The 26,065-nt window shown below is 36.9% G+C and overlaps 1 long non-coding RNA gene and 1 pseudogene across 1 annotated transcript in view; both read right to left on the bottom strand.

The window, feature by feature from the left end:
- The window catches only part of LOC129145309 (uncharacterized), a 36,732-nt gene extending 10,977 nt beyond the window's left edge, over positions 1-25,755 (bottom strand). Inside the window, exons 1-2 of the long non-coding RNA XR_008550665.1 lie at positions 25,475-25,755; positions 24,633-24,765 (exon numbers count right to left, since the gene is read on the bottom strand). This is a non-coding gene — a long non-coding RNA (uncharacterized LOC129145309). The remainder of the gene's footprint in view (positions 1-24,632; positions 24,766-25,474) is intronic.
- On the bottom strand, positions 20,977-21,076 carry LOC119251722 (U6 spliceosomal RNA; annotated as a pseudogene).
- Positions 25,756-26,065: the final 310 nt, after the last annotated feature.

Raw genomic sequence — 26,065 nt, 5'->3', positions numbered from 1 at the left:
TACTATGAAGATGTCCACATTTTTTGTTTGTTTGTTTGTTTGTTTGTTTTAGTCTAGTTGGTTCTACAATAGAAAAACTGAGTTAATTATACTGGGACTTAATAAGAGCTAAGTAATTTGTTTAGCACCCCCTTCAGTTTTCTCCTCATACTTCTATACTTTTGACTGGAGTAGGAAGTCCAACTACATTAAGTGCTTGGATACTTGAGTGTAATTTCCATAGTATCTCCTTCCCTCACAAACTATAGGACTGTATGTGTAGGACAGCAATAGGATCGCAACAGCTTCATAAAAGAAGCTCCTTGTAGTTAGGAATGTAGAGGACACCCTGAGTTGAGTCTTTCTCTTAATTAATTCTTTTTATGGTATTGTAAATGTTCTACCTTTGTGACTGGAGAAAGTCTTATTTTGAATTATTCATATTATTGTTCTTTGCCCTACAATTTAATCTGATAGAGGAAAATGTTTGGTAATTTTTTGAAGGTCCCAAAACTTTCAATAAACTTAGGTAAACTGGGCCTCCCCGGTGGCGCAGCAGTTGAGTGCTGGGTTGCGAAGTTGCCCGCAGCCTCTGCAGCGCCGGTTCGATCCCCGGCCACTGGCAAGGGCCCCACATGGCACGCAGACCTCTCCTGCCACCCTCTGCTCCCCTCAGCAGTGTACTTCTGTCCTTCTGCCTGTTCTGCTCCCTGCTCTGGCTCCGGTGAATTCTCTCACCCTCCCACTCTTCTGACTGTACCTAGTGCTTGTATAAATAAATAAATAAATAAATCTTTAAAAAAAAAAAAAAAACAAAACTTACAAAACTTAGGTAAACCAACTTGAATTTTTTGTTTTTGTTTTTTTTTCCATATTTTCTTTTTATTATTACAGGAAAGGATATGTAATTCATTCTATGGGAAATTTCATCTGGTAGTCGCAATAGAATCAACAAGAATGGAGATGGGTTTTAGCCTAAACTCTGAATTTTATGGGTGATTCTTTTCAAAATGCCTCTGAATATTATTTCCTAAGGACAATCCTACTTTTTTTGGCTAATTTCCCCAGATACTTTAAAAGCTTGATTCATAGTCTTCATTTCAGAGTTAACACAGCTAATTGATTTCTACCTCTCACTCTCTTTCACTTTCTTGATCTTGTCTGTAGCCCATGGGTCTAATAAATTGATGCCAAGTTAAAATATCCCTTCAAGTATTTTCTTATGTGATGCAGATCCCCAAATTAACTAACAAAACTATTCTTCTTCATTTATGAACAAACATACTCAGAATAAAGTATTTAGTTCAAATACATCTATCATTTAAACACCATTTCTTACATTCTTCATGTCTCCTACTTAGAATTTCCCCTCTTCATATTTTGGTACTCAAGGAAATATGTATTATTGGATCCACAGTTAAAGGAGGAATAGATTACATTATGGATCTGTTAGCTTTCTTCCCCCATAAGAACTCTAATTCCCAAGACTGACATTCATCAACCAAGCCACATTTTATAGGAGTACAATCTTTTCGTAGTGTGATTAGCTTTTGTAGTCAGTGATTAGCTGACTATTAATGTTTTAAAAATATGGACAACAATGAATTTTTTTTTAATGGGCTGACTTATTTCTACAGGGTCAGGCAGCAGTGACTAATGAATCATTTCTTCTCACCATTTTCTGATTACAGGAAAAGTCCTCAGTCTCTTGCAACTTGGCAAAGACCATTTGCTTGAGTTGAAATTATCTGGTCATTGGCAATTATCTATGGGCTTATGTACTTTTTATGAGGTTGATCCTCCAAAAATTATTAACATGTAAGAATTTTAGCATTTAAATTTTTTTTATGGTAAGGGAAGGAAGGCCAATGGCAGTCACTGGCGATGGGAGAGTAAAGGGTGCAGTCTTTACAAAATGCATCTCCGTGAAAGGGGAGGAACATCACTACACAGTGCAGGATGCCATATTCCTAGCCTGCACTTACATGGACTGCCTTGGACTGCAACTTTAAGTATGCTGTGAACTATAATTTTGGATTGAGGGAGATGGGATGGCACAAAGCAGAGATAAAATGAATTGGAATAAAAACAAGAGAATAAAAACAAGAGAAGAGACACTTAGAAGAGACATATGGAGAGGAGCTACTTAGAGAAGGGACACTTGAAGAAGAGGCATGTAATGAGAGATAAGTGGGGAGGCTGCTCCTGGTCCTTAGCCCAAACAATGGTAGCTATTAACTTTTCTTCATGGTGGATTATGTTATATTTTTGATTTCTCTCTCTCTCTCTCTCTCTCTCTCTCTCTCCCTCTGCTCTCTGTCTCCTTCTGCTCTCTGTGTCCACCTAATCTCTTTCTTGTGTTTTCTGTTTTTATGTGCTTTGGACTTATTTTGGTGCTTTTCCAATTAAGACACCCAGCTTTTGGTCAAGACTATTTGGCCAGGCATATGTCCATGAGGGGGCAGGTGATTTTTAGAGTTTTACTGGGAATTTATTATTTGAAATTATTTCTTCTTTTCCTTTCTATGGCTAATTAAAGATTTTTCACACTAAGAATTTTCTTTGCATTTGTGGATATGGACAGTCAAGCCCTATTAATGCATGGAACTCTTAAGACTTTGGGGTTCCTGGGTATCCCTCAGTTGTATTCTCACACAATGTCTGAAGAACTCCAGCACACCACTCTTTTCATCTGAAATAGGTTCTAGGGGTGGAGTTTGAGTATTTTACTATAAAGAAGCAGAAATGAGGAGTAAATATTAAGTTAACATGGACCATTATTTTATCATGATGTCACATGTTTAAAAAAGTGTCATGGTTGACACAATGAAAATGCCAGTTAAAATACATGTACTGGATAAAATTAAGTTCTATAAGTTATGTGTTGTATGTAATGTATTAACTTCTTTCATGTAACAGAGAACAGTATTAGTATGTACTATTCTTGATGGAGTCAAGAAAAACTCCCCTAAGCTTAGTTTCTGTATTCTGTGATTTAGATGAAGAACTCTGGTTGAGAAAGATGATCTAAGCTATTAAGCATTTTTCAAGCTTTTCAAAATTCAAAACGTATTAACAGGAAATTGAAAAGTTCAAGATGATTGCTTTGTTTCATTAAATACTAAGTAGCACCCTCTCTATTAACTGTTTTTTTCAACCTCTAAAGAAATTAAAATCAATTAAAGACATATTAGATTTTCAAAGCCTTCTTACTTTTATTCCACTATAATTCATTATTTTGGTTTCTAGCTGTTTTAAATTATTTTGAAAGAAATTGTTACAGTGTTTCTGAAAACTGTAGACCAGTGCATTCTGAAAGAACTGGTCCTTCAGAGTCAATGAAAAAACTGGGTTTCTAAAATTTCTGGAAAAAGTTAAAAGGGTATAGATCTGATTTTTAGTCCTCCTTTTGGAAGGACAAGTTACTTTATATTTAGTAATTTTCTTTTCAATGGAAGTCTAGCTTTTTCATCCAAAAAGTAAAATGCAAATTTTTTTTTAGGATTTATTTTTTATTTATACAATAGCTGAGGTACAGGCCAGAAGCATGGGAGGGTGAGAGTATTCACCAGAGACAGAGTGGGGAGCAGAACAGGCAGACAGACTGAAAGAACAACTGATGGGAGCAGCGGGCACCACAGGAGAGGTCTGCCTCGCCATGTGGGACTCTCCCTGGCTGGCCAGGAATTGAACCCACTCTGTAGAGGCTGCAGACAGCTTCACAAAGCTGTGCTCAACCCGCTGAGCCACTGGGGAGGCCCTACAATCTTAAAAAAAAAAAAGATTTATTTACACATACAAGAGCTGGGGTACAGGCCAGAGAGGATTCACCAGAGACAGAGTGGGGAAAAGAACAGACAGACTGACCGAAATACATTGCTGAGGGGAGCAGTAGACAGCAGCAGACTAGACAGGAGAGGACTACTGCACCATGTGGGTTGCTCCCTGGATGGTTGGGGATCAAACTCGTGCTGCAGAAGCTGCGGATTTCTTCATAGTGCTGTACTTAACCCCTCGTGCCACCAGGGAGGCCCGTAAAGTGCAATCTTGATTAACATTTTTCCTTTTAGTGTTCTTACATTTTACCAGAATTTTAAGATACATGGTAAAATTCAACCCTCTAGGACTGAAGAAATCTACTGGAGTTTACATTTCTCCCCTAATTCCACTGAGCACAGTAAGGCTGGTTGTGGTCATTCTTTAGGAAAATGCTGGCTCTGGTCTTCATTCACCAACCAGCTCTCTCCATTTCACTGAGAAAGAATGTGGCCAAGCTTGTGAAGTCCACACTGTAGCTATGCCTTACCTTCAAATGGGTTCAGACACTTTAATTGCTTGGAAAGGTTAAAATGAGTATGAAAAAGATATTTAATCCTCTTGATGGTTCTAGAAAGCCCTAGAAGCGCTCTAAAAATAATGGGGCCTCACATTTATTTCTTTTGGATCCCAAGCCAACTTGTGGAACATTTGGATGGGTAACATGCAGTATGCCATTAGCTCTTCAATAGACTGTTGCTAAAACATAGGAAACAGTGAAAATCACCAAAGACCACTTGGGTGGTCTTACATTGCACTGGTGAGCGGAAGATTCTAATTCAGATTCATGATACATCATAAACCCTTAGAAAGTGACTATTGTTAACTCTAACACTTCTCCTCCCAAAGAAAATGCGTCAATTTTTGAAGTAGTTCCACAAACACACACATATATACAAAACTTGGAATTCTTAGGAAAATAAGCCACCCAATTTCACTTAGTTGGACAGTCAGCAAGTTAGTGATTTTGTGGTTTGACCCTCATATGGTACATCAATCATAGCAAGTTTCTTTCTCTCTCCATTCCAAGTAAAACCACTGCTTCCCACGCAACATGTCATTACCATCACAATAGGATCTGTGCAGTAATAGAGTTTGGATTGGATCCTTAACTTTTAAATCCCTATTTGAAATCACAGCTTCCTTCCTGTTGCAACTTAGCTTTAAAACAGACTTCTAGTGATCTTGGAAAATCACTCTCTTTTCCCTTTTCTATTCCCTTGCAAGCCAGTTTGCATTTTCTGCCTTCCCACAAGAGACCAGGCTTCCCTAAGTATACCATCATTTTTTTAATTTCTTTCATTCTTAACATGAGGAAAGGAGTACAGGAAGAATGGAAATAAAATAGTTGTGGTTCCATGGGACAGGACTTTAAGTGCTCTACTTAGCAGAAGTATAATTTGTTCTTTACCTAGTCTTGATGACAATCCTGCCTCTGGTCAGAGCTCAACCATCAGTAATACTTTGTAATAATGTTTATTATCAAATTAAAATCATAAATTTTAATTCTGAACAATAATATTTTGTATTTAGCTTTTCAGATATCTAATTTTAAATTTGAGGTTAAATGAACTTGAATAGTAACAATCAACTAGCAGAACAACACTTAAGGGTGCCAAGTACTTTCATACACATTTACAAACTTCTCTTCATAGTGTTGCCAGGTAGGCAAGGAGCAGGCATAATCAGTCCAATTTTATGCACGGAGAAATATAGTAGTCACAGTGGTATACTTCCTGGCAGGGCTTCAATGGATAAAAGTGCTTTTCTCTCCTAACTTCTTTTTACACTTCATGTAATTTTCCTTCCCAAATTACATTAATTATACATTTATTCCTATTTATTTTTTGAAATCAAACAATTCCATGTCTTGTAGAATTTAGATAAGGCTTTTTAGAAATTTATACATTTAGATAATTTAGTTTGATCAACTTTCTTTTTCTTTACACGACAGTAGGTAACATTAACCACCTTAATTAATTTTTGCACCCTGCCATTTCCAGCTTGCAATTCACTTTTACATTGCTTTTTCTCATTGTTTTCACCCTAATTCTGTGATGTTAAAATTATTCACAACATTGTTTCCAAAGTGTAAACAGAATCAGAGAGCTTGATTTAGCACTGAAATTCTGAAATTAATATTTGTTACATTCAATATCTGAACCCAGATCTGATTTTGAATCATGTGTGTTCTCAGTAGGTCATAGCTCTGGCTCTTCATGGGTTTGAGGAGACTATAATGGGTTCAGAGAAGAATAATGTTTAAATCTACTGGGACAAGTGGGAAGGGAAGGCTTGGATGTGGTCATACCCACGCCAACGTCTTAGGCTGTTTAAGGCTCTTCTTGTGCACAGTAGCCCTGAAAAATGACATTGTTTTAGGATTTTCTATTTCAGAAAAAAAAAAAAATTACCTGGGATAGCAAAAAGACTTTTCTTTTTTCCTGCTCTTTCTCATCCTCCCAGGACCTCTTGCTTCCAGGAACCTAGCTTCAGTCTCACAGTGAAGTAGACCAGCAGTTATTAAAGGAGTTTTTGTTGACTAGCCAGGAAATTATCCACCATTGTAGCTTCAATAAAGAAAATTTCCCTTGAGAAAATCAGTCTTAAGTTCTAAATAAGTGATATACATCAGAATTTATTTTTTTTCTAACACTGAACAAAACTTATTTTTGGTTACTTTCACTTTTTTACTTATAAATATCTCAGTAAAGATTGTGAAAAACCAACATCTCAAAGTAACTTGTCACTAAAATATTCACTTTTCCCTTTTAATTCTTCCTTGCTGGCTCACCTAGGCTATTTCCATGGCACCTGCTCCCATCTGCTCCATGCTGAACTCTTGGCAGTGCAGGTCTAAATTTCTTTTTCAACACTTTTCTAAGACTCATTCTATTAAGTGCCCCAACCAAATATAAGTTTCTATTGGCCTAAAAATAGAACTCTTGCCATCTGGAGTTCCACGTTTCTGCATTTTCTCTTTCACCTCGGAGCAACTCCAGCAGCCATAAAAGAACTTCACCTAATTTAATTGTATCTGCTTCCAACTGCTCTGAATGCATTCTGGAGCTCTCGTTCTGATTGAATAATTCTCCTGTGTTATCATCAGGCTTCCTGAAGAGATCAGATGCTCATTCTTTTGGACATTTTCAAATCATCAAGAAAAAACTTAACAAATCCCAGGGTTTGGTTTTAGCTTTAGTTTTAGCATTTAAAAAATTTCCTCAAACTATACACATGCAGACTTGTTCTAAAAGCTCTTAAATTAATCAAAACCCTCATCCTCACAATTCTTGAAAAGTGAAGTAGGTAAAAGAGGAAAAGATATTTTTTTAAAGTTTTACTATCCATTGAAATAGAAGAGAATCAAAACACATTCTTAATTCCATAACTCAATTAGCCTGTGTATTTTTCACTCTTTCTTTTATTTAATTCATGGATTAATTGCAGTTGTCTGAAACATTTCTTTCAACTGACTTTCAGAAAGCAGATTAAAACATTCACATTAATCCTCAATTTTGTCCTTTCTGCCAAACAACCAGATCTTTCCCCCCATATTTTCTCATTAGTGGTGGTGTTCTCCTGCTGATTATTACCTAAACAAGAAACTGAGAAGTTATTTATAACAACTTATGTATTCACATCTCAAATCCATTCAAATGCTAGGTAAACAGTGACATGTTTCTAGAACACCTTCAATTCATTCAACATTTTCCCCAATATAGTATAAGCCAAATGCATCTCCCTGCATCCACCTGGACATTTCGAGAAGCATTTTCCTCTCCTTGGGCCAAACAGTTCTTGTCAAAGAACTTTTGCATGTTTTCCTCTACTTTAAACCTTGCAGCATTTTAATAAGTGTAACTTAACAAGCCCTAGTGAACTGCTTCCTAACCTCTCCAACCTCTCTAACCTCAGATTAAAAAAATAATGCAACACTCAGAAATATCACAAACACTCAGAATATCATGTCACATTCATTAAGGTAATGGGGAAGATATATACTGATGTTCAACTTCAGGAAATTTCCCAAATTTTATGGACAGCAAGTGTGGAAAATGTAATTTGTTTTTAATATGTTAAGTGGCAATATATTTCAACATTTAAAAAGTCCCAGGCTTTGCAACTCACCGAGGATTTTTCACCATAATTTTTCTGTAGAATGGCATTAGCTGGGCCTTCCCAGTGGCGCAGTGGTTGAGCGCTGGGTTGCAAAGCTGCCCGCAGCCTCTGCAGCGCTGGTTCGATCCCTGGCCACATGGCTCTCAGACCTCTCCTGCTGCCCGCTGCTTCCCTCAGCAGTGTGCTTCGTCAGTCTGCCTGTCTGTGCCCCACTCTGGCTCTGGTGAATTCTCTCACCCTCCTGCGCTTCTGACTGTACCCAGTGTACCCAGTGTACCCAGTGTACCCAGTGTACCCAGTGTACCCAGTGTTTGTATAAATAAATAAAATAAATAAATAAATCTTTACCAAAAAAATAAAATAAAATAAAACCTCTCTATTCAGTTCTGAATTCCAGGCAAATCTCCATCTAACTCCCTGGTCCCTGTCCTTTGGTTTTCTGAAGCACATTAGAGGCAATCTTAACACATCCCACCCCCTCCCCCTGTTACCCGCCCACTGCAGTGCAGTAGTGCACCTGAATGGTCATACCCAAAGTCAAATTGCCAAAGCTCAGACTCAGAAAATCTATTCTTCCCTCTATTTTCTAGTCAAGAATTCAAGAATTCCCTTTTTATTAACTAGGAATACTTCTTCTTACTTGCCTCCAGGCTTTTCCTGCTTCAATGTTGTAGAATACAGATTCAACCTTGTTTTTTTCCATTTGTTAAAATAAACTAAAAATACATGAGCACAAATAACCAGTATTTTATAATTTGGGTGCAATAATTTTTGTTACCAGGTCTTCTAAATTTCTCCAAACAATATCAACTTTTGAAATAGTAGAGTGGATGCCTACTCAGAACATTTACATCTGTGTTACCTGGAAACTGGTAAGAAATTCAGATTCTCAGGCTCAAATCCAGACCTGCCGAAGCAGCTACCTGGGGTTTACCCAGCCTACTCATTGACACAAACACTAATATTTGAGAACTGCTGCTCTAGACATAACAGTTTGTCATTCTTTTTTTTTTTAAGGTTTTTTTTTTAATTTTTTAAGATTAATTTATTTTATTTATACAAGCACTGGGTACAGTCAGAAGTGCGGGAGGGGGAGAGAATTCACCAGAGCCAGAGCGGAGAGCAGAACAGGCAGAGTGACTAAGTACACTGCTGAGGGGAGCAGTGGGCAGCAGGAGAGGTCTGCGCACCATGTGGGACCCTCGCCTGGCAGCCGGGGATCGAACCGGCGCTGCAGAGGCTGCGGGCAGCTTCGCAACTCGGCGCTCAACCGCTGTGGCACCGGAGAGGCCCAGTTTGTCATTCTTACAAACATATCACAACCTTTAACACTCATACCTTATTTCTAGAAACTTCCTCTATCCAGCTTGTCCTTCTATTTTACCATTTCCAAAATGATTATATATTTCTTCAGAAATTCATGTTTTTTTAATTGTATTTTTTTTTTTACTGAAGTTTCATTCAAATAGCACTGCTTGCTATTTAGGGATATATATTCACACCTCTTCAGATGTGTGTCACTACACCGTGCCCACCACCAAGGCATTGATAATGTTCCGTCTCAGTCCACTGTGCGCTGTTTCTTTCCTCTCTTCCCTTCCTTCCCACTCTGGTAGCCTCATTTCTTCAGTGATATTTCAGGGTTTAGTTTTGTCTGTTCCTTTATTTTGTTTCTTTATATTCCACATATGAGTGAAATTAACTGGAATTAGTCTATCTCCTTCTGACTTATTAAATTTGCATAATCCACTCCACTTCCATCCATGTTGTTGCAAATGGCAACAGTTTGTCTTTTTTCGCCATTGTGTGTGTGTGTATACCTCACCTTCTTTATCTACAACTTAGTTTATTTCCATAACTTGGCTTTTATAAATAGTGCTACAATGAGCCTAGAATACATACATCCCTTCATGGTGCATCTGCTGTAAATGACAGATTTTTTTTGGGTATTGAACATAAGCCAGTCTCCAGCACAATTCCTGCCTGGGGAGGGACTCAGTTCCTGAGCACACAGGGATAACTGCTCTCACAGGTTGATGCCCACTTTCCTAAGAATATTGTGGAAGAGGCAGATGATTCAGATGTGTGCAACTAAAGAAAGTTTCTTAGAAATAAGAGTTATGCTTAAAGGAAGGTTGATATTTAAAGGAAACTAAAAAGTCTATGGGTAAAGGAGTTGCCATGACAGAAAGCATAATAGCCATCCTTCCACAAGCTAGAAGATAGATAAGAAGGGAATACAGCTGGTAGAATTCCTAACCAAATGCTTCTACTTTGCAGCAAAGCAGGAAGCAAGACAATCTGTGGGAAGTGAAGAGACACAGGCAGTGAAAGAAAGGTCAGGAGAGGGAGATCATGGACTTTGTCACTATGGGCTATTTAGTAGCATGAATTTACCACCAAACTCAAAAATGGGGAATCATGGGTCTCTCTGGCGGTGTAGTGGGTTGAGCGCAGCGCTATGGAACTGTCCACAGCCTCTGCTGCATGGGTTTGATTCCCAGCTGGCCAGGGAGAGTCCCACATGGCACGGCAGACCTCTCCTATCTTGCCCGCTGCTCCCCTCAGCAGTGTATTTCAGTCTGTCTGCCTGTTCTGCTCCCCGCTCTGTCTGTGGTGAATCCTCTCACCCTCCCATGCCTTTGGCCTGTACCCCTGTTCTTGTATAAAAATAAATATTTTTTTAAAAATGGGGATCACACTTAAGACTCAATTCAGGGTACAAATCTTGAATTATTATTGAATTTGTTGTGTGCACTTTTATGGTTTCTCTCCAGCAGGAGACAAAGACACAGAGAAGGTGATAATTGGGTTGAGTTTGAATGAAGGTTTACGTAGAGGATGAAATCAGAGATCAGAGAGCAGAACGGCAAACCATGTGAAACAGGATCATGGCCAGGAGTAGGGTGAAGTGAGAGTGACACAAAATAGGAGGAAGTGCTCTCTCTCAGGATGGTGCAAGTGACCGGGAAAATGTAGTGAACACAAAGGAGCTTTAGAAACAGATGAGTATATTCAGAGACAGGGCCTCTAGGTGATGACAGCTCTAGCCTTGACAAGGATTAAAAGTAAAATGTTACAGATTTTAAAGTTACCTGAGTTAATGGCAAAAATGGGGAGGAGGCGTACCGTGGACCTCCAAGTCCATAGTGGGTGAGAATGTGCTCTAAGTAGTTGTGCTTGAAAGGGTTTTCTACTAGGTGGCAAGGGAACAAGGCTGAACATGATGGAGGGGTGCAGAAGCAGAGAAGGATGGGAAGCTGGCCAAAACCACTCTCTAACTGCAAGATACATGATCATGGGAGGTTGAGCCATTTTGAAGGACATGGTTTCCCAGCAGAGATGCTACTCACTTAAATCAGGGGAGTAGATGGAATTCAAAACAGAGGTTGCAATGTAAAAGAGAACCATATAATAAAACTATGTTTCCCAGTACAATGGAGAGGAATGGGAAGCAGTGAGAAGATGGATTAGAACGGATGTGGGGCAAAATGGTAAGGGTGAAATAATGGAAGAGGTTGCGTGACTAGAAAATGTCATAACATTTTAGTGACTAATGTAGATAATTCAATGTGGAAAGACATACTACATCGACAAATTGTATATTTGTTTTACAAAGATTCATATTAAGTCAGAGAAAGAATAAAAATTGCTTCAAAAGGATAACACAAAAGTCATACTAGCAGGAGGCAATATGTTTAGAATGAATAATCCTAAAAAGAAATTCACTCTTGTGTGAAAAGGTGCTGACTTCAATGGTTGCCTGATAGAGCATTTAGAACCTAGAGATTTCCCTGAATGGAATCATAACTGGAATTAGAGAATCAACACTCACCTGTAGTTTAGGTAGGAGATTAGAGCCCTTCTTCTCTGAGACACTGATATTGTGCAGGGAGAAAAAATACCAATAGTCAAATAGTCATCTGACAGAAGTCTGGGGAAGTACTGAGGTAACACTGTTTTCCCTGTGTAATGTCTACATTAGCTGAATTTGAATTGGTTTCTCTCATATTGAAAGTCCTGTTGAGATTGCTTAACCTTTAGGAAAGAAGTTTTCTTTCCTCCATGTGAAATGGAGCCACTTACTTACTCTCACTTTTCTCAGGTATGCAAAGAAAATGCATGACCCTTCCTTTTTGGTCTTTAGCTTTTATCTCTTTCATGTGTCCTCTCTGGCCCTGTCATCAGTTAACTAAAAGAAGACAAAAAGTTGATTTCAGTCCAAAGTCATGCAAATCAACAAAAGTAATCCATTACAATCATTAAAACAATTTCTTTAACAACAATTCACAACTTTTCAGGTAAAAGGCACAGTCATGAAGATTTCCTCTCAGTGCATCTGGACTTATAGAGGGACAATGGTGTGGCTTTTAATAACATATGATAGGAAAAGAGAAATCTTCAGGTGGGTGGTTTGCTTGATAATCAGACCAGTGACCTCTAAGGAACGATTTAGTTTCTTTGACCGTGAGCATAATGTCCTGACATCCACTGCCAAGACTTGCTTTTGCTATACTCTAGAGATCACGATCTATGGCCCTGTATTTACCCAGATTCCATCTTCTGTATTCCCACTGGCACTTCTAGCAATCTCCTACACTCGGGACACACAAAACTCTTGGAGTTGTAGTATTTATTGTAAGGAGCCTAGAGTAGCCTAAACTGTTTTGGGTTCGCCTACCCGCCACTCCACACATTGGGAAATGACTGTATGCAAGAATTCAGAGCTAAGATTGCTCAAATTAAAACGGTGCAAACCTGAGGGATGTCACAGTTTGTGGATCCTCACCTGTACATTCATAATTGTAAGACATAACTCAGGCTCAGAGTGCAACAATAGGATTTATTTTTAAGTTTTGTTAAGGATTTATTTATTTATTCGTTTTTCAAAGATTTATTTATTCATTTATTTTTGAAATATTTATTTGTTTGTTTGTTTGTTTATTTATTTATTTATACAAGCACTGGGTACAGTCAGAAGCACGGGAGGGTGAGAGAATTCACCAGAGCCAGAGCGGGGAGCAGAGCAGGCAGAAGGACCGAAGTACCCTGCTGAGGGGAGCAGCGGGCAGCAGAAGAGGTCTGAGCGCCATGTGGGACCCTCCTCCGGTGGCCGGGGAGCAGCCGGGGATCAAACCGGCGCTGCAGAGGCTGTGGGCAGCTTCGCAACCCTGCGCTCAACTGCTGCACCACCGGGGAGGCCCTAAAGATTTATTTATATATTTTTGCATGGAAGAACTTGGGTATAGGCCAGTGGCGTGGGAGGGGAGAGGATTCACCAGAGACAGAGTAGGGAGCAGAACAGGCAGATCTACTGAAACTTACTGCTGAGAGGAGCAGAGGCTGAGACAGGAGACATCTGCTGCACCATGTGGGTCAGAACCCTGGTTGGGGATTGAACTTGTACTGCAGTGGCTGGTGATAGCTTGATAACCCTGTTTCTTTAACCCCTGCACCACCAAGGAGGCCCACAACAGAATTTATTTATTTATTTATTTATTCATTTATTCATTTATTTATTTATTTATTTATTTATTTATTTATTTATACAGGAAGTTAGCAGACCATATTTATTTATTATAAATAAATATTATAAATAAATATTTATTTATTTATATATTTATGGGTACAGTCAGAAGCGCGGGAGGGTGAGAGAATTCACCAGAGCCAGAGCAGGGAGCTGAACAGGCAGAAGGACCGAGGTACACTGCTGAGGGGAGTAGCAGGTGGCAGGAGAGGTCTGCGTGCCATGTGGGACCTTCCTCTGGGTGCCGGGGAGCAGCTGGGGATCAAACCGGCGCTGCAGAGGCTGTGGACAGCTTCGCAACCCAGCGCTCAACCACTGCACCACCAGGGAGCCCCAGAATTTATTAACAAAGGGAAAATTGAGAAAAAGATAAGAGTTTCTAAGGCCACAAGTGCCCAGTTGTCCTACCTTGGATGGTGTCCACACGGTCCAGTAGTCCAAACCAAAAGTTGCTTATGGATGATGATGTCATCCCTGTGCTGAGAGCCTGGAGCTGGCGGACCAGGACTCAAGTCATGGTAGCAGATGTAGGTAAGTGCAGGTGGTTTTGCTGCCGCAGCACCACAACACCCAGCAGCAGCAAACCGAATGCTGGCTGGGTAGCACTGGGCTCAATGACATCAGGTGTCAATGCTGGACATACTATAGCAGGGTCGGCAGTCAGACAGTGGTGCCAGAGGATCAGAAGCAGTGGAAAGCTCTTAGAGGTGGTTGGGCATAGGCCAGCAGTGCCAGCCAGAGCCCAACAGCAGGCAGCAATGTGGAGGATCAAGCACGGGTGTTACAGATCTTTAGAGTTACTGGACACAGGCCAGTGGCACCTATCAGCAGGTGATTTGGAAGCAGAGCCAGAGGCATGAGCAGTAGTCAAGAAGTCAAATAGGTAGATGACAGCTCGGGAGGATCAGGCACTAAACAGCCAGGAGGCAGTGGTCAGACATGAAGATCTCAATGAATCTCTGCAGTGAAGTTCCCAGTGAATGAATGAAGCACAGGTCTCTGTGAATGCATGAATCTGATCAGAGTGTCTGAAGCCACATAAAATCCTCTTATATTTTCTTCAGTGTAACAGTCTTTCAATCCTAACTGGCCCATTTTGAAAACTGGTGACATTTCCAAGATTTGATTGTCATAAATGTGAACTCAAACCTGATTGGGCTGTGAATTCAAAAGTGTGCAGGTCTCCAAATCTGAATGGTGCCAGGCAGGGTCAAATCTGCCAGGCAGTTCTCCCAAATTACTGCAGGATCTAAACACCAAATCTGACCAGCATGTGAAGACCCCCCTTGCACAGGGTTGGGCCATCTTGCCCCAGCGGCAAGTAGGACAAGAAAACTCATTGCATCTCAAAAACAGGAAGCGAGGAGAGCCTACTGCAAAATTTTCATAAGCATGTCACTATCCCAGAAGTTCTTATACTCTCCTGAGGTTAACTAACTTCTAATGGTTAGGATTATTTTTACCTATTTCTGTACTTTATATAAATGAAATCACACATGTGTGCGCATTTGGTCTGCTTACTTCCTTAAACACCTTTTGTGAGATTTTATCTATCTTGCTCTTTGTAATTGTAGAGTTAACTTTCATTGTTGTAAGTATTCAACTGTGGACTTTTGAGTTTTTTGAATTTTAAGTGTGAGGTTGAAAATTTTTCAATGAACCTGGAAGTATACAAAGTCAACTAGGCCGAATAGGCCGAATTTTTCACTGTTTCAGACAAGAGGAAAATTTCTTTGGTCAAGGAGTTTTTTTTTTTTTTTTAATTTATTTGTTTATTTTTATTTTTATTTTATTTTATTTTATTTTTATTTTTTTAAGATGTATTTATTTATTTATTTACACAAGCACTGGGTATAGTCAGAAGCGTGGGAGTGTGAGAGAATTCACAAGAGCCAGAGCAGGGAGCAGAGCAGGCGGAAGGACCGAAGTACACTGCTGAGGGGAGCAGTGGGTGGTGGGAGAGGTCTGCGCGCCATGGTCAAGGAGTTGTTAATGAACCAAGAAAGAGTTTGACTGTAAGAAGAGTTCCTGAGAAGGTGGCTGAATCCCAAGGCACAGTGATGGAGGAGTGGATGAAAATGTTAGAACTACAGATAGATTTGTGAACAAATAAATCTGTAGCTTCTTCCCATGGCATGATTCCAGTGTCCATCACCTCAAGGGGTTCACAGTGCTTTCGTGTTGCAATCTCTCATAATATGCAATATCTAACTGTAGAGCTCTTGTTTTTATGCTGTATCCCGGTCACTGATTATAGCACAGAAATATGTCTACACTTATCTCGACCTCCTTTAAACATTTGAAAATACTGGTTGTGAATCACTTTTTATCCAGCTACTTTGTAATTCTTCATTTAAACTCTCTCAGTCATCCTTTCTATCAAACCCAAACTCAATTCCTGGATTTAATAATATTCTTGTACTTATAATTTCATATATAAATCTTCAACTCCTCATATTCCCTGTTTGTTTTTTCTTAAGTCACCAGACAGTCTTACAACTACCTTCTTATTTAGTTCTACTTCACATGTAATTCTACCAAGTTGTTTATTTGGTTAAGGAGCAACCTCCCACACCACATTCGGTTAAGGAGCAACCTCCCAGTCTTCTCTAGGATAAATTTCAATAGTGTCCTAGTGCATTCAGGTTGCTATGAGAAAAACTAGGCTGAGGCTATAAACAAGAGACGTTTATTTCCCACAGTTCGAAGACTTCTGCCCAAGATCATTATACGAGCAGATCTGATGTCTGCTAAGGTCTTCCTGGTTCAAAGACAGTAGTCGTTAACTATACTCATAGGAGAGGACGCAAGAGAACTGTCTAGCATCTCTGTTAATAGAGTACTAATTTTGTTCATGAAGACCCCACTCTAAGAAGTTAATCAAATCTCAAAGGCCCCACTCTTTAATACTATCACATGAGGGGTTATGTTATAATATAAATTTTAAGGGACACAATTATTATCCTGCTCCTCGCATTTTCCCAAATTCATATCTTTCTCAATCATGCAAAATACACATATCTCATCCCAAAAGCCCTTCAAAGTTATTACTTTGTCTAGTATAAACTCAAAGTTTTAGTTCTAAAATCTAATCTGAATATCCTCTAAATCAGATATGGATGAAAATCATTCTGGAGCAAACTCTTTCCCCATTTATGGTCCTTTTATAGCAGAGACATTGCATACTTCCAAAATACAGTTTTGGGACAGGCATGTGATGGAAATTCCCATTCCAAAAGGGAGGATTAGGGAAAAAGAAAAGGTAACAGATTATAAGTAAGCACAAGCTACAAGGTTGAAATATTGAAGTTAAAAAGCTCTTATTCAATTTAGGGGATTTTTGCATGGGCAGAGAGGAGTCAAGGAAATCATCATCAGTGAAATTTTTCAGACAAGAAGTAGGATATTCCAGACATAAACAATTCCATGCTTTTCTTTTTCAACTTTCAAGTTTCTTAGTACTTCAAGTGTTCCTTTTTTAACAAAAGTATAGCTAGATTTTAAAAAATCCATTTGATAGTATTGCTTAACTGATAATTTAATTGATTTACATTTGCTGTAATTATTGAACTACTTATATTTGTGCTTTTAATCTGAATCCAGTAAAATCGCATCTGTTACCAAATATTCAATAGCTTAAAATACTTTCAATCCGATCAATTCACCTTAATTCAGTCCTATTTAAATCAATACAAGAAATTAGATATCATTTTGTTATCATATAGAAAAAATGTGTCTAAATTTACCCAACTTTTTTCTATATTATTATTTTTTATATTTCACATCTCTCCAGGAAATTTTTTGTTCCGATAATATAATCATGAGAAATTTTTAAATGTACATGTATTTATAAATTCTCTTATTTTTTATTTATCTGAAAATATCTTATTTCACAGCTATTATTGGGGAAATTTTTTTCTGGATGTATATATTTCTAGACTGACAGGTATTTTCTTTCATTATATTGACAATGGAAGATACTATTCCACTGCTTCCAAAGTATTGCCTATTTATTTTTATTTTTATTTATTTATTTTTTAATTGATGATCTTCTTGCCTCTTTCACCATAAGTGCATTTCAAGATATTCATTGGAATTGTCATGATAGAGATTTAGAATAATGTGTATAGGTGTGGATTAATTCCTTTATATTTATACCTTGGGCTTCCTGTAGACACAAATTTATCTTTCATCAGCTTTCAAAAAGAAATCAGAGCATTGTCTTTGAATATTGATTTTGTTCCATCGTCTCCATTTGGGACAATAGCAAAAAAATATTAGAATTTATCATTGTGTCTTTAATGTCCTATAATATATCTGCTGGATCTTATTTTCTTACTTGTCTTTGCTGCATTCTGGATAACATATTAAAATTTATCTTAAGATCTTTTATTATTAATTAATTTTTAATTGAGGTAATATTGGGATATTTCCATCACATATCGCCACCACAGTGTCCCTACCACCAAAATCATTGCCTTTATCTGAATCTTAGTTTGGTTTCTCTGTATTCCTTATTTTAGCAAGGAACATCGTGTGATATTTATGTTTTTCTACGGAATTTTTTCACTTAGCATTATCCCTTCCAACCCCATCCATGCGAACGCAAATGACATGAATTCATTTTTTTGAACATTGAATTACATTCCATTGTGCATATACAATGCATCTTGTTTTTTTAATGCATTTTTTTGATCCACTCATCTGTTTTGGACATTTAGATTATATCCATAATTTGGCTATTGCAAATAGCACTGCAATAAACATGAGGATCCAAATTTCCTTCTAAAATAGTGTTTTAAAATATTTTTGGTAGATGCTGGGTTGTATGGCACATTCATTTTAATGTTTTGTACACCTCCATATTACTTTCCATAAGGGATGGACCTGTATCCATTACCACCAGCAGTGCTGGTGAGTTTCCTTTTCTTCACATTCTCACCACCAATTCTGGTCTTTGTGACATGGGCCATTCTCACCAGGTTCTTGATTTGCATTTCCTTGATGTCCAGTGATGAGAAACATTTTTTCATGTGACTGTTTGGAGTCTGTATGTCTTCTTTAGAAAAGGTTCTGTTTATTTCTTCTGCCCATTTTTTGATCGGTTTATTTGTTTTCTTTTTGTTGAGTTGTATGTGCCCTTTGTAGATCTTGGATATAAGATCCTTGTCAGATGTATGAGGTGCAAATATTTTTTCCCAATCAGTAGAGTTTGTTTTTGTTTTAGTTACAGTTTCTTTTGCTGTGCAGAAGATTTTTAGTTTGTAGTCCTAGTTGTTTATGTTCTCTTTTGTTTTCCTTGCTGTTGAATCCCCAAAGACATCACTTAAACTTACATTATGAAATGTTTTGCCTACATTTTCTTCTATGTGTTTTATGGTTTCATGTCTTACATCCACATCCAGCTTTAATTGCCTCTTTTGTATTACGTGCGTTAGTGGTCTACTTTCATTCTTTTGCATGTAGCTGTCCAGTTTTGCCAACCCCATTTATTGAAGAGGCTATCATTGTTCCAATGTATGTCATTGGCTTCTTTGTCATCGACTAAATGTCCATATAAATGTGGGTATATTTCTGGAATCTCAGTTCTACTCCATTGGTTGGTGTGTCTGTTTTTGTTCCACTACCATGCTGTTTAAATTATTATGGCTTTATATTATAGTTTGAAGACTGGAAGTGTAATACTTACATTCTCTTTCTTCTTTTTTCAGGATTGTTTTGGTTATTCAGGGTCTTTTTTATATCCATATGAATTTTAGTAGTTTATTACATTTTTTTTTGAAAAATGCCATTGGTTTTTTTATAAGGATTGCATTGAATTTGTATATAACTATAGGTAGGATTGCCACAGATTGAGTCTACCAATCCATGAGCAGGGAATATTATTTCTATTTCTTTGTGCCTTCTCGTTTATTTTAACAATGTCTTATAGATGAAGGCAACTGATTTTTGTGTATTGATTTAAACTTCTCCACTTTAACTGATGAAAGGTTTTGATTAGTTTTCCCATGGAGTCTAGAGGGTGCTCTACATTATCATGTCATCTGCAAATAATGATAGTTTCACTTCTTTCCCAGTTCAGATTCATTTTATGTCTTTCTCTTGTCCAATTTCTCTAGCTAGGACTTCCAATACTATGTTGATTAGTTGCAGTGAGATTAGAAATCGTTGTACTATATTAGATCCTAGTGGAAAAACTTTCAGTTTTTCACCATTGAGAATGATATTAGCTGTGTCTTTGTTATAAATGACTTTTATTATGTTATGCTTCATTTATCACAATTTTTCCAAGGGTTTTCATCATAAATGGATGTTGGATTTTATCAAATACTTTCTCAGTATCTATTGATATGATCATGTGGTGTTTTATCTTTTTTTGATATTGTGAATTATGTTGATTGATTTTCATATGTTTTTCTGTATCGTTGTTATGAATCCCACTTGGTTATGGTATATGTTCCTTTTAATGCATCGTAGGATTTGTTTTGCTAAGATTTTATTGAGGATTTTTGTTCCATGTTTGCTCATCTGGGAAATTAACCTGTAATTATCATTTTGTGAGTTGTTTACAATAGGCCTTGTAAAATATGTTTGGAAGTGTTATTTTTTCAAAGTTTTGGAAGAGTTTGAACAAAATAAGAGTTAGTTTATCTTTGAAAGTTTGGTAGAATTCACTTGTGAAGCCATCTGGTTCTGGACTCTTACTTTTTGGAATAGTTATGATTACTGTTTCAATTTTGTTCTTTGTGATTTTTTTGCTCAGGATTTCTTTTTCTCCTTACTCAGTTGCAGATAATTATATAATTCTAATAATTTTTCTTTCTCATCTAGGATATTAAATTTGATAGCATATAAATGCTAATGGTAGTCTCTAATTATCCACTGAATTTTGGCAGCATTTGTTGTAATTTCTCCTCTTCAGTATTTGATTCTATTTGATATTTATCCTTTATTTTCTTAAGTGAGTCTACCTATCAGTGTATCTATTTTGTTTATGTGTGGAAGAACCAGCTTTTGGTTTCATTGATTGTTGGACTTTCTTATTTCTATTGTGTTTATTTGCTTTAATATTTATTATTTTTTTATTCTGTTGGCTTTGGGATTTGTTTGTTCTTTTTCTAATTCTGTGAGAAGAGGAAAAAGGCTATTTATTTGAATTCTTTCTTGTCTCTTGATTTAGGCCTGTATTACTATGTACATTCCTCTTAGTACTGCTTTTACTGCATCCCATATATTTTGTAAAGTTATGTCCATAGCATCATTTCTCTTGAGATATTTATTTATTTATTTATTTTTACCCAGTAGCCTATTAGTAGTATGTTATTCAGTATCCATGTAATAAAGGAAGTTCCTCTTTTCTTTTCATAGTTAATTTCTAGTTAGATACCTCTATGGCCTGAGATGATGGTAGGTATGATTTCAAGATTTGTAAATTTGTTGAGGGAGTACCTGTTTTTCTTGTTAACTTCATTTTTCTTTTTCCTTTTCTACCAGTTTATTGGAACAGTTTCAAGTACACTAACTCATTCTTCAAAAATATGAAACACTTCAAAAATGTGCATGTCATCTTTGCAGGGGCCATGTTATCTTCTCTCTAGCATTCCAACTTTAGTGTATGTGCTGCTGAAGTAAATGTTCTCTTGCAATTTTCTAATTCTCTCCAGCTATGTTTAATTTGCTATTAATTTCCATTTATGTTTCATTGCCTCCCTGGTGGTGCAAGGGGTTAAAACTCAACCTATGGAGATATCTGCAGCCACGGCAGCACGAGTTCAATCCCTGGCCAGGGAACTACTCAAAATAGCACAGCAGACCTCTCCTGCCTCACCTGCTGCTCCCCTCAGCAGTGTATTTAGTCAATATGTCTGTTCTGTTCCCCACTCTGACTCTGGTGAATCCTCTCACCCCCCACACCTCTGGCCTTACCCCAGTTCATGTATACATAAATAAATAAATCTTAAAAAAAATCATTTGCTCTCATGATTGCAAAACTTCATTTTATCATTATAAAAATACTTATTATTATCATAATTTCATATTTTTCATGTGATACTTCAGAAGATTTTTGAAGATTAATGTACATTGTTTATGATTTCTGGAGGCCTAAATTACAGTGTCTTCTTTTATTGTGTGAATTGAGTATAATCTGTAAAAATTTTGAGGTCTAATTGTGCTTGTTATTTTTACTTGGTTCTGCTGGAAGGCAGACAATGTTATCATCCTGGAACAACCTAAATTCTAATCATAGACTTTTTCAAAGGTTTAGACTTTCCACCTTGAAATCTGCGGAAGGTTGAATTTTGGAAACAAATCTCTAATAAAGGAAAGTCTTCTCAGGGCAATCTTGCTTTTTACTGTTGCTTCATGCTCACCATTCTCTGCTTATAGCTACATGCTCTATTTTCTTTCTTTCTTTCTTTCTTTCTTTCTTTCTTTCTTTCTTTCTTTCTTTCTTTCTTTCTTTCTTTCTTTCTTTCTTTCTTTCTTTCTTTCTTTCTTTCTTTCTTTCTTTCTTTCTTTCTTTCTTTCTTTCTTTTCTTCTCTCTCTCTCTCTCTCTCTCTCTCTCTCTCTCCTTCCTTCCTTCCTTCCTTCCTTCCTTCCTTCTTTCTTTTTTTTTTTTTTCCTATAGGAGATGTGCTTTATTTTGCAACATGAACCCAGAAATACTTTTAAAATACACACACACACACACACACACACACACATAATAGAAATCTGGATACTATTGGAATGCACCCAGGTACCTGAGCACCCAACACATGAACAAAAATTCTATAAATGACTCTAGTCTTGTTTTTCTATTTATTACAATCTATAGGCAAAAATCAAAACTACAGAATGAGTAACCAATATTTTGGAAACAACAAGATTACTCTTCCATGTAGAACGTAGAAAGATGTTTAAGCAGCTTGCACTGCTTTCTTAAGCAAATCTGCTAGTTTGTAGTAGAGAAAATGAATAAACTCTCACTGTGTAATACTCTGGAACAAGGAGCTATAGACATCAAGGTAGGAAAAATGGAGTTGTTATTTTTATTGAGAATGTATTTCTACTTGATGTTTGAGCAGCACTGAAAGTGCTTCACTGTAACTAACCAATAAAAAGATGATTTACACAAGGTTGTCATATTATTGTCTACAAAATGTGTGTTGTGTAAGGTTTGCAGATTCCAGGAAGAGCAGACTATAATGCTATTCTGCTCACACAGCTAACTTTTTTTTTTGGCTTTTATATATATATATAATATATATTTATATATATATATTATATTCCCATAGAATTGTGACCCCCTTATTTTGACCCCAATCCCTCCCCTCCCTGCCCCCCACCCCCCATAGAGTGTCTCTGGTTCATAGTTGTTTGTTGATTTTGATTTTTACTTTCTTATAGTTATTCTTTTTCCTGGTCCCTTATTTAAGTTTTCTAGATTCCTGCTATGAGTGAGACCATCCAGTATTTTTCTTTTTCTTTCTGGCTTATTTCGCTGAGTATGATCCCTTCCAGCGCCATCCATGTTGCTGCAAATTGCATGTGTTTATCTTTTTTGAATGCTCACACAGCTAACTTTTATCATTGTAATAACCATTGACTTTTTCACACCTCAGTTTTCCTACATCAGTTTGGAGATAATAAGGATATATGTGTATTTCTCTCTATACAAAGATAAAGGAAGAGTAATTCTATATCCAGTTTTCCACTGAATTTTATAGAATAATTATTGAAAGTTCCTTGCTATTTACTTCCAAAGATGTTCCTGGGAACACCTGTATCATAATGTACTAGTAGTTTTTATTTAAAATACAGACCTTACAGTAATAAATAAATATATAAATAAGTAAATCTCACATAAAAAAAACAGAAACCTTAGTCTTTTCCCAGGTCTACAGTGGCTTATCTCTACAGGTATTAGAGCATGAGAAGGAGCAGGGAAAGTGTGACTAGGCACTATTAATAACATCTTAAGTGGCTTGATGAAAGCTGTAGTTTCAGAACCATCATTCTATGGTTTCTACATTGTATTGCTCATCTTTTAATCAGTTTGTAAACAATGCGTATTTAAGAAGGGAAAGAAGAAAGAAGCCTCCTACAATGTGGATAATTAGCCCTTAGATATTTTATAATTAGCTATGTAAATAGTTATGGAATATTCTTTTAAAACTTAATGGTTCAGCTTGTTAAAAAAAAAATTGTAGACTACTACTCTTAGGACAATCCTCGCAATAAATGTAAAACTGTAAGGAGACATATTTATAATAATTAGGGCTGTTTGATAAATAATCTCAATATCCTTATAATTCAGCAAAACTTTCAAATACTTTATCAAATCTTGGTTTACATTTCTTGTTTTCCCATTACATAGTCTACACAATTAAATTCATTGACAGCTTTACCTCTTTGTTTGTTTAGACTCCCAATGAGTTTGTCTTTCTGGATTCCAAGAATCTTGAGACACAGTAAGATGGGCTTATCATGCATATCAGCAATGTTTATGTGCTAAATTTTAGCAGGGTTGCCTTCTGTTATGCTGTGAGATGTAAAATATGGCCTCCCTGTAGTGACTCAAGTAAACATCAAACAGCTTCCATTGGCCAGATTAGTAGCAAATCAAGTTCATTTACTCTCCATCTGTTTCCTTTTCTCTATACCCCAATCATTAAAGAATAATGCTTTTGGTATATGAGAATATAAGAAACTAGTCTCATTTCTTCTTGCTTTTCAGATAAATATGGAAGTTATTCACATTTGCTTCCATCTGAAGTAAAACTCAAATGCTGCTACTTACAGCCATTGCCCAAGGCTATTTCTGAGTCCATGCATGTGGAGCTGAAAAAGTGGTACCTGCTGCTACCACAGTTACAGAGTCACTTCCTCTGGAGGCCACGGTATGGAGGCTCCAATGGGTATGAGGGCTGCTGTTCCACCAAAGGCTCCTAAAGCAAGTTGACTTGGGACATCTTATGAGAATTCCACACATTGTATTCCACAGTCCCCTCCTCAGGGACAAGCCAACCTCCAAGAATTAGAATCATAATCAATGGAGGACAAATCCAACTTGAAAACATGAAATTAGTATGTTTCTTGGTCACAAGTATGAAACAGAGGCTGAGTTGTTGTGATTGTGTTTTAGGATTTTTTTCTTTTACTTTAGGATATTTTCTTTTATCATGATATATTCCAAGTACTTACACTCAGAAAATCAGAGGTTAGGAATCCTGTTCTTTCCCAAATCAGGAAATCTGGGGAACTCTCTGAACTCACATTTTTTAGTAGTCTTTAAATTCTTCATATTAACAATATGTTCTTCATATTAACAGTTCCCCTATTAATAATAAAATAAAAATTAACTCTAAGCTTATCAGATACATTACTGCATACATGGAATACATCATATCATCAAAAATATACACAGTAAGATTTTTTAGGAATGCCAAACAATCATACATTTATTGTTTGTAATTATACAATTGTATATTATAATTATATAATTATAAGTCTACCTGCAACCTACTACTTTATCAGAAAAAGAAAGTAAATGTATTAAGGGAATTATCAGAATAAGAGTGTGTGTTAGGAATGGTAAAATATACTGTGAGGATAATAGAACAGTAATTAGGCAAGTTGACTTTTTCAGTTTTCCATTTTTCAGAAAATCTTGGAATCGTCACTGTTGTTTGTAGGTAAAATAATTTTTATTTTGAAAAATCTGGGCACATTAGCTTTAGGCCAAATCTGGATGCTTAGTCAAGGAAGAAACCCTTATTTTTAGAAGGATGAAATTTCTTACTACTTCCTTACACCAATGCTCTGTCCATCAATCTTTAGTGACCCCTTATAGCTCACCATAGGAAGACTAAATCAATCCATATTGCTATAGATGACCTATTACCATTTTGATTCACCTAGAATCTAATATAATTTCTTAAGATGATATTATTTACTTTGTATTTGTATTATATGTGATTAAGGTAATACTGGTATGATACACCAAATATGATTCAGAGGTATAGGTTCATATAAGATATATTTACCATGACAGACTGTCTCCTCCCTACCTAATATTTGTAGAACATTTGTAGAATTTCCACCTGCACACTTTTTCTTAGGACACTACCCTTCTCTTGGTCAGTCCAAGTCTCAACCACTCTTATGGGATCCTTATGGACTCTTCAATGGAGAGGTTTCCAGGCTCCATAATCCAGCTTCATGCCAACATTGGGTAGAATCTATTCAGTACAATTTATCCACAAATAAGGAAACACTTGGGATAGTACTTAATAATCTTAAAGAATAGAGCTGACCTTATCAGGAATTCAACAGATCCTTGGGATTCCAAGGCTTAGTATTCTAGAGTTTATGGTGTTTATGGTGTTTATGGAGTTTATGGTGTCATAAGTGCCTGTTTAGGCCTTGTCATGCGACAATCTGTGCTTTTCCAGGATTAAGTTTTACATAGCTGAGTGCCCTGTATGCAGGGGTGAATATCTTTCCAGTCTAGTGAGACAACAGCACAGCACAGCACAGAGCAGCCTCCAGATCCAATGCAGAGATACTGGATTCCTCTTTTCATTATTTCTGCAGTGGATAGGATTTCAACTGTTTTTGTACCTCTTAGGAAAAAA

The sequence above is a fragment of the Talpa occidentalis genome, unplaced genomic scaffold (genome assembly GCF_014898055.3).
Source record: "Talpa occidentalis isolate TD23 unplaced genomic scaffold, MPIMG_talOcc4v2.1, whole genome shotgun sequence".
Classification (NCBI taxonomy): Eukaryota; Metazoa; Chordata; class Mammalia; order Eulipotyphla; family Talpidae; genus Talpa; species Talpa occidentalis.
Note: the sequence above shows the minus strand (reverse complement) of the source record. Positions and strands in the feature narration are given on the sequence as shown.